This window comes from Dromaius novaehollandiae, chromosome 2, assembly GCF_036370855.1.
Source record: "Dromaius novaehollandiae isolate bDroNov1 chromosome 2, bDroNov1.hap1, whole genome shotgun sequence".
Classification (NCBI taxonomy): Eukaryota; Metazoa; Chordata; class Aves; order Casuariiformes; family Dromaiidae; genus Dromaius; species Dromaius novaehollandiae.
Genome location: NC_088099.1, coordinates 44,050,484 through 44,062,696, shown reverse-complemented (window position 1 = coordinate 44,062,696; position 12,213 = coordinate 44,050,484). Strand labels below are relative to the sequence as shown.

At 36.7% G+C, this 12,213-nt stretch overlaps 2 long non-coding RNA genes across 3 annotated transcripts in view; one reads left to right on the top strand and one right to left on the bottom strand.

The window, feature by feature from the left end:
* The window catches only part of LOC112986056 (uncharacterized), a 33,573-nt gene extending 28,002 nt beyond the window's left edge, over nucleotides 1-5,571 (top strand). For both annotated transcript variants that reach the window (XR_003259912.2, XR_003259911.2), the window contains exons 3-4: nucleotides 2,208-2,319; nucleotides 5,127-5,571. This is a non-coding gene — a long non-coding RNA (uncharacterized LOC112986056). The remainder of the gene's footprint in view (nucleotides 1-2,207; nucleotides 2,320-5,126) is intronic.
* On the bottom strand, nucleotides 2,361-8,888 carry LOC135327296 (uncharacterized). The gene is made up of 3 exons (XR_010387399.1): nucleotides 8,711-8,888; nucleotides 5,592-5,675; nucleotides 2,361-2,878 (listed from the first exon to the last, which is right to left on the bottom strand). It is a non-coding gene; the product is annotated as an uncharacterized LOC135327296 (long non-coding RNA).
* Nucleotides 8,889-12,213: the final 3,325 nt, after the last annotated feature.

Below are 12,213 nucleotides of genomic sequence, written 5' to 3'. Positions count from 1 at the left end.
CTGCTCCCAACTCCCAAATTTTCTAGAATGTCTTGTTTATTTATTTTTATAATATAAAACTTTGAAAAGTCTCAGGTTTGTCCTGACACAAAGCTTTTGAATTTATGGCTACATATATAAAACTGAGGCAGCTGAAGTTTTAGTTTAGTGAATTCACTTTAGCTAGTGAATCGGTTCTGAAATTCCAGTTACCCAATCAGATATATAAACACATTCTCTGTCACTAAAATTACTAAGATTTCTACTTTTCAATAGATTTTTCTACCATTTCTGATACTGACCATCAGACAGCACTTTCTTTGAGGGAAAATTAGCCCTATAAAGTTCAATTTAATATTTTCAGATTATGAATCTCTAACAAAAGCTCCCCTTCTGTTTTTTTTCCAAACATGTCCTTAATTTTGATGCTGACAGAACAAATGTTACTAACTTAAAAACCAAATCTCTGTATGTATTGTCTTTTTATAGTAAGTGAGCCCTGTTTAAGCAGGGCTCTGAAAGCATTTCTCCCTGACGGAGTTCCTGAATGCTGTTATGGAGTACTGTGGAGCTGAAATTGTGTAGTTCTATGGAGGATGTCCCACGAGGGTTTCTCTCCCTTTGTTCATCTTGAAATTAAGCCTAAAATAATTTCCATTTGCTTCTGCTCCTGTAAAAATCCTCTTATTCTCCTAGTTTTTAATAAAAATGACTTCCAAGAGGATCGAAGTGTGATTTTTCTGCTCACCTTATTTGGTTGAGGGGAGGGGAGGTAGGGCAGAGTACTCATTAAGACCTCCATTCTGGAGATATTTCGTTGCATTGGAATGCCCATTTTGCTCTGGTTTGCATTTTGGTTTATTGCTCAGTTAAAAAAAAATATTCCAGACATCCTTGCCGAACAGAATTTCTTAGAAAGTGTGACTCAGTTTCAGAGTCTGCAGCAAAACGTGCATGGCCCTGCAGAAACAGTGAGAGATATTTACTGCCTTATGAAACACTAACAACATGATTGCCAGTGCTAGCCTACCAAATCCCCACCCAGAAAGAAATTCTGTGGGACTGAAGAAGAAAGTTATGGTGAACCATATCCAGGCCAAGAAAAGGGAATGTTCCTTCACTGCTGCCTCTCTGAAACAGGGAAAATTCCCTTTCCTCTGATCTTCCATCAGTATTCTAGGAGAGAGTAGGCAGGGTCAAATCAAGGTATATGCAGAGCATCAGTCTATGAATGCCAAAGAATTTCTTGCGTCTTCCAGTTTAAGAAATTATGTAATTAACAGTAATAGCATGACTGTGATTTGTTTTCTTTATTATTTCTAAAATGTTGGTGTGGAAGGAGTAGAGGCAGGAGGTGAAGGGAGTTGCATTGTTCTGAATTGTTCCTTAAGGCCTTAATCAGATCAAGATCGTCTGATCTTAGGAGACAAGAGCTGTTCCAGGAAAAACAGATATTGAATACACAGATTACATTTATCCCCTGCCACTGAAAAAGGCAAAATGGTCTTTAACCTCCTGTGCATTATGTAGCACTTGGATAAAAAAATCCCTTTGGAGTTCTTGAGTGGAAAGTAACTGGATAAAAGTTGATCTCTCCATCAGCACCTGAATCGCTCTTCAAGGAAAAAGACAAGTTGGTGCTGGCAGCAAATTGGATCAAATGCAGACAAATACAAGAACAAGATAAAAGGCTGTACTTCACTCATAGTAGCAGAAATTACATTTATTTATTTTGGAGTGATTACTTCAGCTAACTTCTTTTTTGGAGGATGAGTGTCAACCTGGGTAACCACTGTTCTATCTCCTATGACAATCCCATTGAAAAACAAGATGTGATTTTCAAAACAGCATTTCTGTGACTTCAGCCCAGTTACAGAATCAGGATCTCTAGAATTTTTTAGTTATTGCCTCTCTCAGAAAGAGAATATCTGTCTGCTTCTTTAACCCCTTAAGATTTGGAAAGGTGATTTATTACCTTTGCCAGATAAGTGTCCAGTCACAATAAGTCATTTCTGAACCCAGAAAACCTTTAAGACTATCCCCTGGAATTTAGTGTCTCTTTCCTGAAAAACTCAAATGAAGCTGAGGGAAAAAGACAAGTGTATCTTATTAAAGATAAATCAGAAGAAGTCATGATTTGTGATTCTTTGATTTCCAAATAAAATTTATGCAATATTTTTAGTAAAAATTTTCAGATTAAAATAAATCATACTTTCTTTTTATTTTAGCATATCCATTTGCTAATGAGGAAAAGAAGTAAAAACTAGATATTTCTTCCCCTCCTTTTTTTCCCTGTGAGATTTAATAAGAAAGAAGAAGCAGCTTGGAATTTAAGCAAAGGTAAGAGAAAGATTTCTTTTTTCTTTTGGTGGAACAAAATATTTTATTCTTTTTTTTTGGATCAACTTTACAAATCTCCACATTTTTAAACCTTGGTTTAAATGAGGCCCTTTCTGATGAAGTAATATTTGATGAACATTTCATAAGCCGGGTCACTAGTTGTAGAGTCATCCTTCTCCATTTTGAAGGACTTTCAGCTCCATATATGGTGCATGTATTTGTTTAAATAGGAAGTATCTTTGTGCTTCTGCAAGAACATGAAAGTAGATCTGAAGATCAGGGAGTGAACTAGTTCAGTCCTTCCTTGAAAACCAGGATTCACTAATGGTCATCTCTTCTCATATGCTCACTTGTGTCTGGAGCACCATAAGGCTTGTGTTGCTCCTATTTTAACTATCGTGGTGAGTGAGGTCTTTCACAGTATCTCTGGAGGTTGTAGTCTCAGAATGACTGCTCATCATGGTGCTTGATGAAAACCTTCGTCTTTGTTTGATGCAAATACCTCTCAGTAAATAATGAGAAATTAGTGTCTGGGTAAAGATAACTGTTGAAGCTGACCCTGAAAAGATAAAATGAGATATAGATGGAATGACGGATGTAGTCAGATCATCTTTGAAATATTTTCCCCCCTTAGTTCAGCACAATGATGTGTATTGTAAAAGCCTGCTTCAATTCTATGCTGCTGCTGCTGCATGTTCAAAGAGATGGCAGATAGAAAATAGCTAGTGTTCTTCTGCCACTGGCTAGAAGACTGTTGCCAGCCTGATAATCCATTCTGCTCACTTAGGCATGGTCGTCTTCACCTTTCTAGCTTCCACTTGGACTGTTACATTTTCAGCTAATTTCAGTAGAAAAGTGCAGAAGTGCAGTTAGTGCAGCAAGCAACAGCTATTCCAAGAAGCCCATGGTTACAGGAAATTTTGACCATCATAGATATCTGTTTTCAAAATGGAGGAAAAAGCCTAGTTTTGATTTTTTTTTTTTTACCTATTATTTTTTAGAAAATAAATACAATTAAGAATGAGGAGGGAAATAATTGTGTAGGGGTGAATTTATTCAGAAAGAGATCTGAGAAAAAGAATCAGTAGGTAGATACAGAAAGAAGGAAAGGAAGGGTAGGGTAACGTAACTGAGGGAAAGTAGAAAAAAAGATGTACCTTCATCCTAGCATTATTTTGGCTATATACTCATTAGAAGGAACTTGTATACTAAAAAGGCTTGCTAGACAGATAAATAGCAATGTGCAAATATATACTGCTGAATAAATTTTAGAGGAAAAAAAGACATTACTGAAACCTGAATTCCTTTATTGAATAATTTACTTTGTCATCATAAAAGTAGTGCTATATTGCCTTCCAGTGCAACTACTGGAGAGATGCGTTGGTGAAGCCCGGTCCCAAGAGGGATGGCTGAAGAATGATCAAAAGCTTTGATTAAATTTATGATTTTTTTGCTTAGGTTGTTTTTTCCCATTTTGTTTTGGTTCCCTGAATTTTTTATTAATATTATAAAGTGTCATAGACTGGTTTTTGTACTTTCTTCCTGTTCATTTCGTTTAATGGGTTAGTAAATTTTTTCCGTAGGAATTGTAACAGTAGGAAAAGTTAGTAAGAACCATAAGTAGCAAACTTCAAAAATATGCTATCCTGCAAAGGGCCTGTGATGAATTCTGACATTTTTTGGATCCTTAATGCAGAAATCATTTGACACTTTCATCATGTACTACGAATAATGTTTAATGTAGGTAGTCCTTGACAATGAAATCTTCTCTTACTGGAGTCAAACTCCTGTGCACTTATTAACTGAAGTGTACAAAGTTCACTGGGGAAAAGGAGTCTGGGGAAAGACTGGAGTACTTCCTTGAGCTTGGTGAACTTCCAGAACTCAAAGTTACACATGGCCAGTTCTTCCTGCTTGCTGTGTCATTAATCAATTCACAAAAACTCAGAATTTTTTTTTTACTGGTTTTCCTAAGCAGTAAGACTTTAATGCTGATTGTGCTTTAATTGGGCCAATTTAACAAAAATGAGTAAGACCATCCTCATTTCCCGTATTCCAGAGGAAAAATCTAAGAATGAAAGGCTTTTCTTGGTAAGCTAATTTGTATTTCAGCAAAATGGCATGACCTTTATTTTTATTTTATTATTTCATTATTTATTTTATTATTTATTTATTATTATTTTAATGTGGTGATGTCACATACATTAGGCCATTATGATGTAAGGATTTGATCTCAAAGAATAAAGTTAAAAAGCTGTAACTCTGGTCCAAAGTTTTCCCACAATTGTCATGTATAAACTGACCGTAATTGAGGTCAGAATAAAGCAAAGAATACGAACCAATTTTAGAGTATTTTGTCTCAAATTGGCAGAAACAAAGATGGCTGGCTCACAGAAAAACTGGGATTTAAGCCTAAATATATTTCCTAGGTCTAATCTGCATACCAGTCCCTTCACTAATATGAATAATTGACTAGCTCCACATGATCTCTCTTTTGTATGCCAAAGTGAATACATTATTTTATAGTCAAATATGGGTATATACACATAAATCAAGATAAACCATTATCTCTGGCTTTTAGAAAGGATAACAATTTTTATTTCAGATAGAAATGGCAGTCCTCTGAAACTAGCTACCTCCACAGTGCAGAGAGTTGCACAGCAGACTGGCTGCATAGGTGATCTGCTAGAACCTGTTAGGGCTCCTAGGCTTTAGGTTTTCTGTGTGAATGAAGGATTATGGCATGATTACTTTTTCTGGGCTTTTGGTGCCAATTATTGCTTTTTTGTGTGCTGTTTGATTTCCAGATATCGAATGTTTCATCGTACATGGAACTGGACTCTGATCAAAGACCTTGGCTTTCTGGGCTGTTTGGATGAAAACTGCAAGCAGGGCTATCCATGCACTGTATGAAGTGCTACAGGAGATTTAATTTCATTCTTAGTTAAGAAGAGTACTTTCCTTGATAGTAAACAAAACACTGTACATGTTCTAAACATGAAAGCAGCCTTTTTTCAAAACCATACCCCAAAACCTTGCATCCATTGGTTTCTCTCAGCTGAAATCATATTAGATACAATAAATAAGACTTGGCTGTAAAATATAACAATGTTTTATTCTTAAATGAAATAAAAATTGGTAAGGATTGCTTTTGATAAAAGCAAAATATTTACATATTGTAAAATAAAATATACTTCTTTGTATGTGGTCATATAACAGCATATATTTAAAAAATGCACTTCTTGAGAACAAAGAAAAATATCTGAACTTACCTGCATATTTTAATAAAGAGAGAGAGACATTTCTATCTTCTTTCAGCCTCTGAGGGTGCCACTTTCATGGACATCATTCTTCTCCTGTAGGGATTAAAATTATATACCTTTTTACTTTTTGCATACATGACCAAGAGACTTTAAATACGTAGATCAGCTTTAAGATAGGGAATCATACAAGAAGTGGATTTGTAATTGAGTGCTGTAGGACGGTGCAATAACTGTTACCGATAATATTTCAAAAGTTCTTTCACTCTAACCTTCATTCCCTCATAACTTTCTAAGTCTTTAAATTTAAGGGGATGTTTTTAGATGCAATCTCCTACATCCTTGCTGTTTTCTTTCTGCTTAGCATTTTGTTTTAAATTTGCTGTTGTATGTGTTTAATTTTACTTGGTTTTAGTAGGGAGAGTTAGAGGGGAAATTTGCTTTCTTCGCAGTTAAAGAATAATCTTGTAGCATTGTTTTTCTAAGCATGGAAAACTGCTAGTGGTAGAAAATTGGCATGCATTATGTTACTGCGAAGAGAAACACCTCTAAGTGGTCTGATGAGAACTGATGTTGATTTGACAGAACTCTCAGCCATTGAAAGCTGTTGTCCCCATCTGAACACTGTATTTTTATACATTTCTTCAGTAAGTTCATGGGGTGCTTTGTTCATACCTTCTTTGCAATGGAAATTTAATTGCTGCTACTTCAGTGCGAATAGCACTGGGCTAGTACTGAGCAGTTTGGAAAAACTTCATTGTGAGAATATGTCATAGAGATGCACGCCATGTGAGCGTCTGGAGCCATCAGCTGGCAGCGCCTTTGGCCTGTTAATGATGTGCCTTTCCTACGTGTCCATGCCAGGATTTGTTGATTTCAGTGAAACAAATATTCAGAAAAGTGGATTTCTGCTCCAAGGATCGGGTGAACCCTTTTGTGACTGACTTATAATAGGTAGGGTAGCTTAGGAGAGAGCGTAAACTGACTGTGCTAATATTTGATATCTATTCCCAAGGAATGTGGTAGAGTAAGAAAAAGCTGGCCGGGGCATTGCAGTAGGGCTGTAATTAAAACCAACCCTCCCATGTAATTAGGCTGTGGAAGTGTGGGGGAAAAGCTACCATAGAAAAAAGATAGAACTTAGTTGTAGGACAAAAACTGTAAACATTTTGGCAAAAGTGTCTGAGGCAGAGTCTGGTGCTATTTTACAGTACTTTGGTTTAATAACGGGGTACACTAACTGAATAGCTGGTGAGGCTCCTAGTAGTTCTCCCTTTTACGCTGCTGGACCCACCAAACCTGCAGGAGAATCAGAGTGCATTTTCAGTTAGACTGTACAAGACTAGTAAGCACACTTTTAGGACCCCTTGTTCACTCCCATTTTATTTGATCTCTAAAGAGCGTAAGGCACAGCAGCTAAAAATCATGTTCATTTTATTTGCTTGTATACAAGTAGTTTTAAACACAGATTGTCAGAACTGAGAACTGTTGTATGAAAATTTGGCAAGCATGTTGCTCTGTACATTTGAAATATCCTCTTTCTGAAGGAAATCAGGCCTTTGTGTACCTGTTGTGAGCTTGAACAGATTATCAACAGAAAGACATAAGTTCAAAGCAACAGCATAGTGTCATGTATTTTTAAAAATAAAAATGTAGCCTTTTATTTTTATGCACCTTTCTTTATAGTTTCATGCACCATTTAAAATTTTGTTGCAGTTTTAAGTATGATCTACAGTGATATATCGTATATGTTCTCCTTTGTTTCTCTATTCCATTTCCACTATAGCTGACCAGATACTTCAAGTAATTATATGTCTAACATAGACAAGTAACACTGATAAACGGGTGATCCTATCTCTCTCTGACTCTAAAGGATTGTCAAGACGTTAGTTGATAGATCGAAGCTGAATTAAAAAAAAATCCTCTCCTGTGTAATTTATAAACCAGGACGTTTGGTATTAATCTGCCTTCTGTAAAATGAACCAATCCCAACTTTTGGGAAGATGTCCACATTAAACATAGACATACTCTGTGGAAGCCACAATACACAGTTACAGCCAGCTTGGGTTCAAATCCAAACGTTAAAATGTTCTTTATCCAGCTAAAAGGGGGACTTTTTAATAAATTCTGGAACGTTTTCCTGCAATAATCTCCACATGTACTTTTTATAAATGTAAACTTCAGCTGTTGCTATGCCCTGATTTTATTTTAACCTGAACTGTATTTACTATACCTAAGGATAATTCACATGGAGCAAAGAGCCCTAATATTTGTATTTTAGAATAAATATTATGAATATCTCTCTCAGGGGAAGAAAATGTTTAGATAACCTGCCTTTCACACAGAAAAGCTGGCTGCTGAACCTTCAAGCCAGCAGTACTTCCCTGTCTTTCTAACTGAGAGACAGTACTACATATGAAAATTCAGTGCCTCCTGGCCATACTTAAGAAACCTGATTTCTTTGTGAAAGAGGGAGAACGTATGGAAGCTGTAAATAAATTATGATTGCCAAAGATCAGAGGAATTTTTACACAAGACCAAAGCAACTTAAGCTCGTGCTTTGATACAAACCTTTAATAATTCAACACAGTGGTAATTTTGGTATTGCTAGAACTCCTAACAATTGAACTGTTCTCCAGGGTGTTAGCAGATGATTAACAATTGTTTTAAGTCATTAGGAGCTGACCTCTGCAGAAGGCATAAGGTTCAGTGTTTAATTTAAGCAATAGATTTAACTTTCTTTCTAAGAGGTCCTAGAAATCTCCACAAAAACACCGCAATACTCATTTGATGACGACACACTATTCATTTCTTTAACTGGTATTTCTTGCTCAGATGTCAAAGGCTAAGTAATTCTGAAGCATGATTTCAAAAATTATGCTTTAATGAAATATCATGCTGAATATCAAAGAGAAGAATCAGCAAAACTATCTTCTGTCTCCTATCCTTTCCAAGAAGAAAAACTATATCAAACTTATATTCGCCCAGGTAGGCTTATCCCATTTAAAAACATTAACATTTCAGTCATGTATTATTTTTCCCACTTAGAGTCCAATTCAAAGAGTTATAGATTATGAAACGTGGACACTGGTTTCTCCTTTTCAGGAACACTATTGCTATTTTGTACTGACCTGCCAAGTCCCAGGAATTACGAGTTTGACCTGCTGGAGAGGGTCCTTCTCTTGCATTCTCTGCTGTCATGCCTGCACCTTACTCATTTGCAGGGCAGCACCCCAGCGCTCTGGCCCCAGTAGTGTCTGTGCTGGCTCACAGAACACAGCAGACCCCTTGCTCGTGAAGTAGGAGAGATTTTTTTGGTATTTGACAAAGCTAGAGTTGTGTGCTGCCTAAGGGGGAACAGAGAGCAGGGAGCATACTTCCTCCTACCCTCTGTCTCCCTCCCTCAGTGGTTAAACACCATGGCCCTCCCTCTGTCATGCGAGTCACCATGCCCATCAGATGATCCTCAGCACCCTTGTTAGGCAGTCCTGCCTGCCACATCTGTGTCTTTGTCATAAGACCAGACATGGGGATCTCGCCCATCAGAAGCCAAGTACTCTGAGAGGTCCACGTATGTGAGATGGATAAACAACTTGAAGTGATAAACTTCCACATGTGAACATAGCAACAATCCCAAACTCAAAGAGTCATTAAGGCAAAATATTGAACAAGGGAAATCAATAAAGCTATGATCAAATCCACTTAACAATCTGATCTTGCTTATTATAGATAACATTGTTTTACTGTTTTTTTTTTCTTAGCTGATGTAAACAGCATAACCTCACCGAAGCCAGTGGAGTACCTGATTTATATCAGCTGATGATCTGTCCCCGCAGTTATGAGCTGGCTTGTCTTCCAAAATATTTTCTTTTTTCTTTTATTTGCTTACTGCGTATAATAGTCTGCAATTTTTGAATGACTGGGGGATAGACAAATGCACTTTTAATAACAAGTAAAAATTTGAATTCAAACTGCTTGTTTAAAAAAATAAAAAGACAGCATAAACAGTAGTGAGCTGGCAAAACAGTGAACTTCCAGATGTGCATTAGTTTATTTTCAGACAGGGTCAGTTAGCATATTTCTGTTCTGGCATGTGCATTCATCTTCTGAACAGGGTGGAAATTCAATATAATGAGCACCTGATAATCCATTACTAATGAGCCAGATATGCCCTGTTATTTAATTTGCTCTTTCATAATTTCATACACTACATATTGTGCTTAACACTATACCAGTCAGTCTAATGCAGAAATCTGTGTCTTCATTCTTTTCACTCTCCCTAGTAGTAAATGGCTTTAGAAAAAGGAATGCAGTCTATTATTCAAAGATGGTTTCTAAGATGGTTCACAACAGGTTAATGAATGATATCTAATACTCGTATTAGACCAATCATATTAATAACAGAGAAGAGCATATGAGGGTCATAGTGCTAATTACATAGGAGGTCCAGCCAGAAGGCATCTTTATCTTAGAATTCAAGATGCACCAAGTTTGACTAATCACCCACAGTGTGTTTGCAATTAAAATAACACTGTATTAACCCTGCCAATGTGAGGTATCAATATTTTATGTGTGGCTTGACAGTTCTAAGCTGAACATTTGTGGTGGTTGATATCAAGTTCATATATAAAGCATGCAGCTCTTACTCTGCTTTAAATTGTAGCTGGGGAAGTTACACAGGCGAAAATTCAAAGGAGATTTTTTTTTCCAGAAATCTCATTTTCTTCTATTATTTTCCAGGATGGTGTTAAAATCTTAACAAAGAAGGATTTTATAACTTAAGTTGCTTTGTTCATCAGAAGATAAAATCTGAGATGTTTTAGTGTTAAACAAACACCTATTGAAATCAATGGAAAGACCCCTCTGACTGCAGGAAACAGAGAGTAATATTTTTATTTTAGTATGACCCTGGCTGATTGTTTGACAAAGAAGCTCAAAGTAGGCACAACGCATGATACATTAACAATAGCTCTATGTATGAGGCAGATCTTCACCTACTTTAAACTGGCATGCTGGTCGTAAGCATGTGTATTCTGCTAATCACATGAACCTCTGGTTTACACATGTAAAACCTATAAAGCAGTTTAACTTGCAGACTGAGCTTCATTTACAAGTCTTGTTGTCAGAAGAGAAAAGCACTGGTCCTTCCTCCTCCACCTGCATCCCCCAGTTCTCTCCAACACGCCGTCCAACTGTCTTCTGTAGATCTGGTATTCATTTGCTCCAGTGCTGTTCTATTTGTGATAGTTCATCTATAGCAAACACAGCTGCCATTGTCTGAAAGCCCACTCAACGTTCTCCATCTACTACTTAAAAAAATAAAGAGCCCAAGCATCCCCTCTCCCACCAAACTTTGGTGAGTGTTGTGGGTACTCCAAATGCCCAAACCACATGCCCCAGAGTTATTGCATAACTTTCTAGATTTTCTTTAAAAGAAGCATTATGTCCAAGAGCCAAGTGGTTTTTTGAATTCCACTAAGGATGTTACAAAACAAAATAAAAACTGCAAGACTCTTGAAACCGTCTGCTCACAATGAACCAGCACTAGCTTCTTTGTTAGATCTCAGGTGTTTTATGATGTGTTTTCTTGTCAATGGATTTTTTTTTTTTTATTCTTGTTGGCAGTCCTAACACTTTCAAATGTTTGTCAGTTGATGGTCTATACATAATGGGTACAATCCATATCTGGGTCAGACCTTCTAGTTCAGGTACAATAGCTTTAGCTCCCTGGAGCTGAGATTTTTTTCATGTAATAGATTTGTAAAGAACTGAAATGATGCCAAGTGGACTTAAATGCTTTTCCTCAACTTTTGCAAACAGTTATGCTTCTACTTGGATCTTCTACAGACAAAATTATATAAAGTTATTTCAAGTTTGAAACAACCTATTGAAGGCTTGTGAGACATAAAACTAGTAATAGATTTTCCTTTTAGTTCTGTTAGGCCTCTACATCCTTTTATCTTATACCTATGTTCTTTAGAAATGCCCTATTGAAAATTCCTGCACTTAAAACGTAATCAAAGTTTTTAAACTATAAACAACGTAACATAATTTGCACTTTTTAAGAAAACACACAAAGCCAACAAACAAAACCCTTATATAGTAGGAGCTACTAGGTCACGCTGGACAGTAAAAGAAGGTCCCAATTAAAATGTGGCAGAAACTAATTATTTCTTTTTCTAGAGTACTGACATTTTGAAAAGTGCTTGTGTTTTTGTCTGCACAAAATCCTAACCCTTCCAAAATGTGAAATAGAACTATGAATCATCAGTTTTCAAAGGGCCATGGTCATGTTTTTTGTAAGTCAGACATCTGGAATTGACAAAAGGATCTGGTTTCCTGGATCTCAGGGAACTTTTCAGCAAAGATACCAATTAAATCTTCATACATCCACTATGGATTTCAGACACAATGGAAAGTCATGCACTGCCCAAAAAGCAGACAAAATATACTGGCCAAGTTGGGCACCTGAATCCCAAAGTGGCTCGAGTGGAAATTCTGGGAATGCAATGAGCATCTGTGCTCACCCAATCTATCTTCAGAAACCAAACTTTGATAATGACCTGTGTACTTTCATCAATGGCACCCTGATTTTCTGCTCAGCTGCTTTTGGTGCTTTAACAGCCTGAAGTCT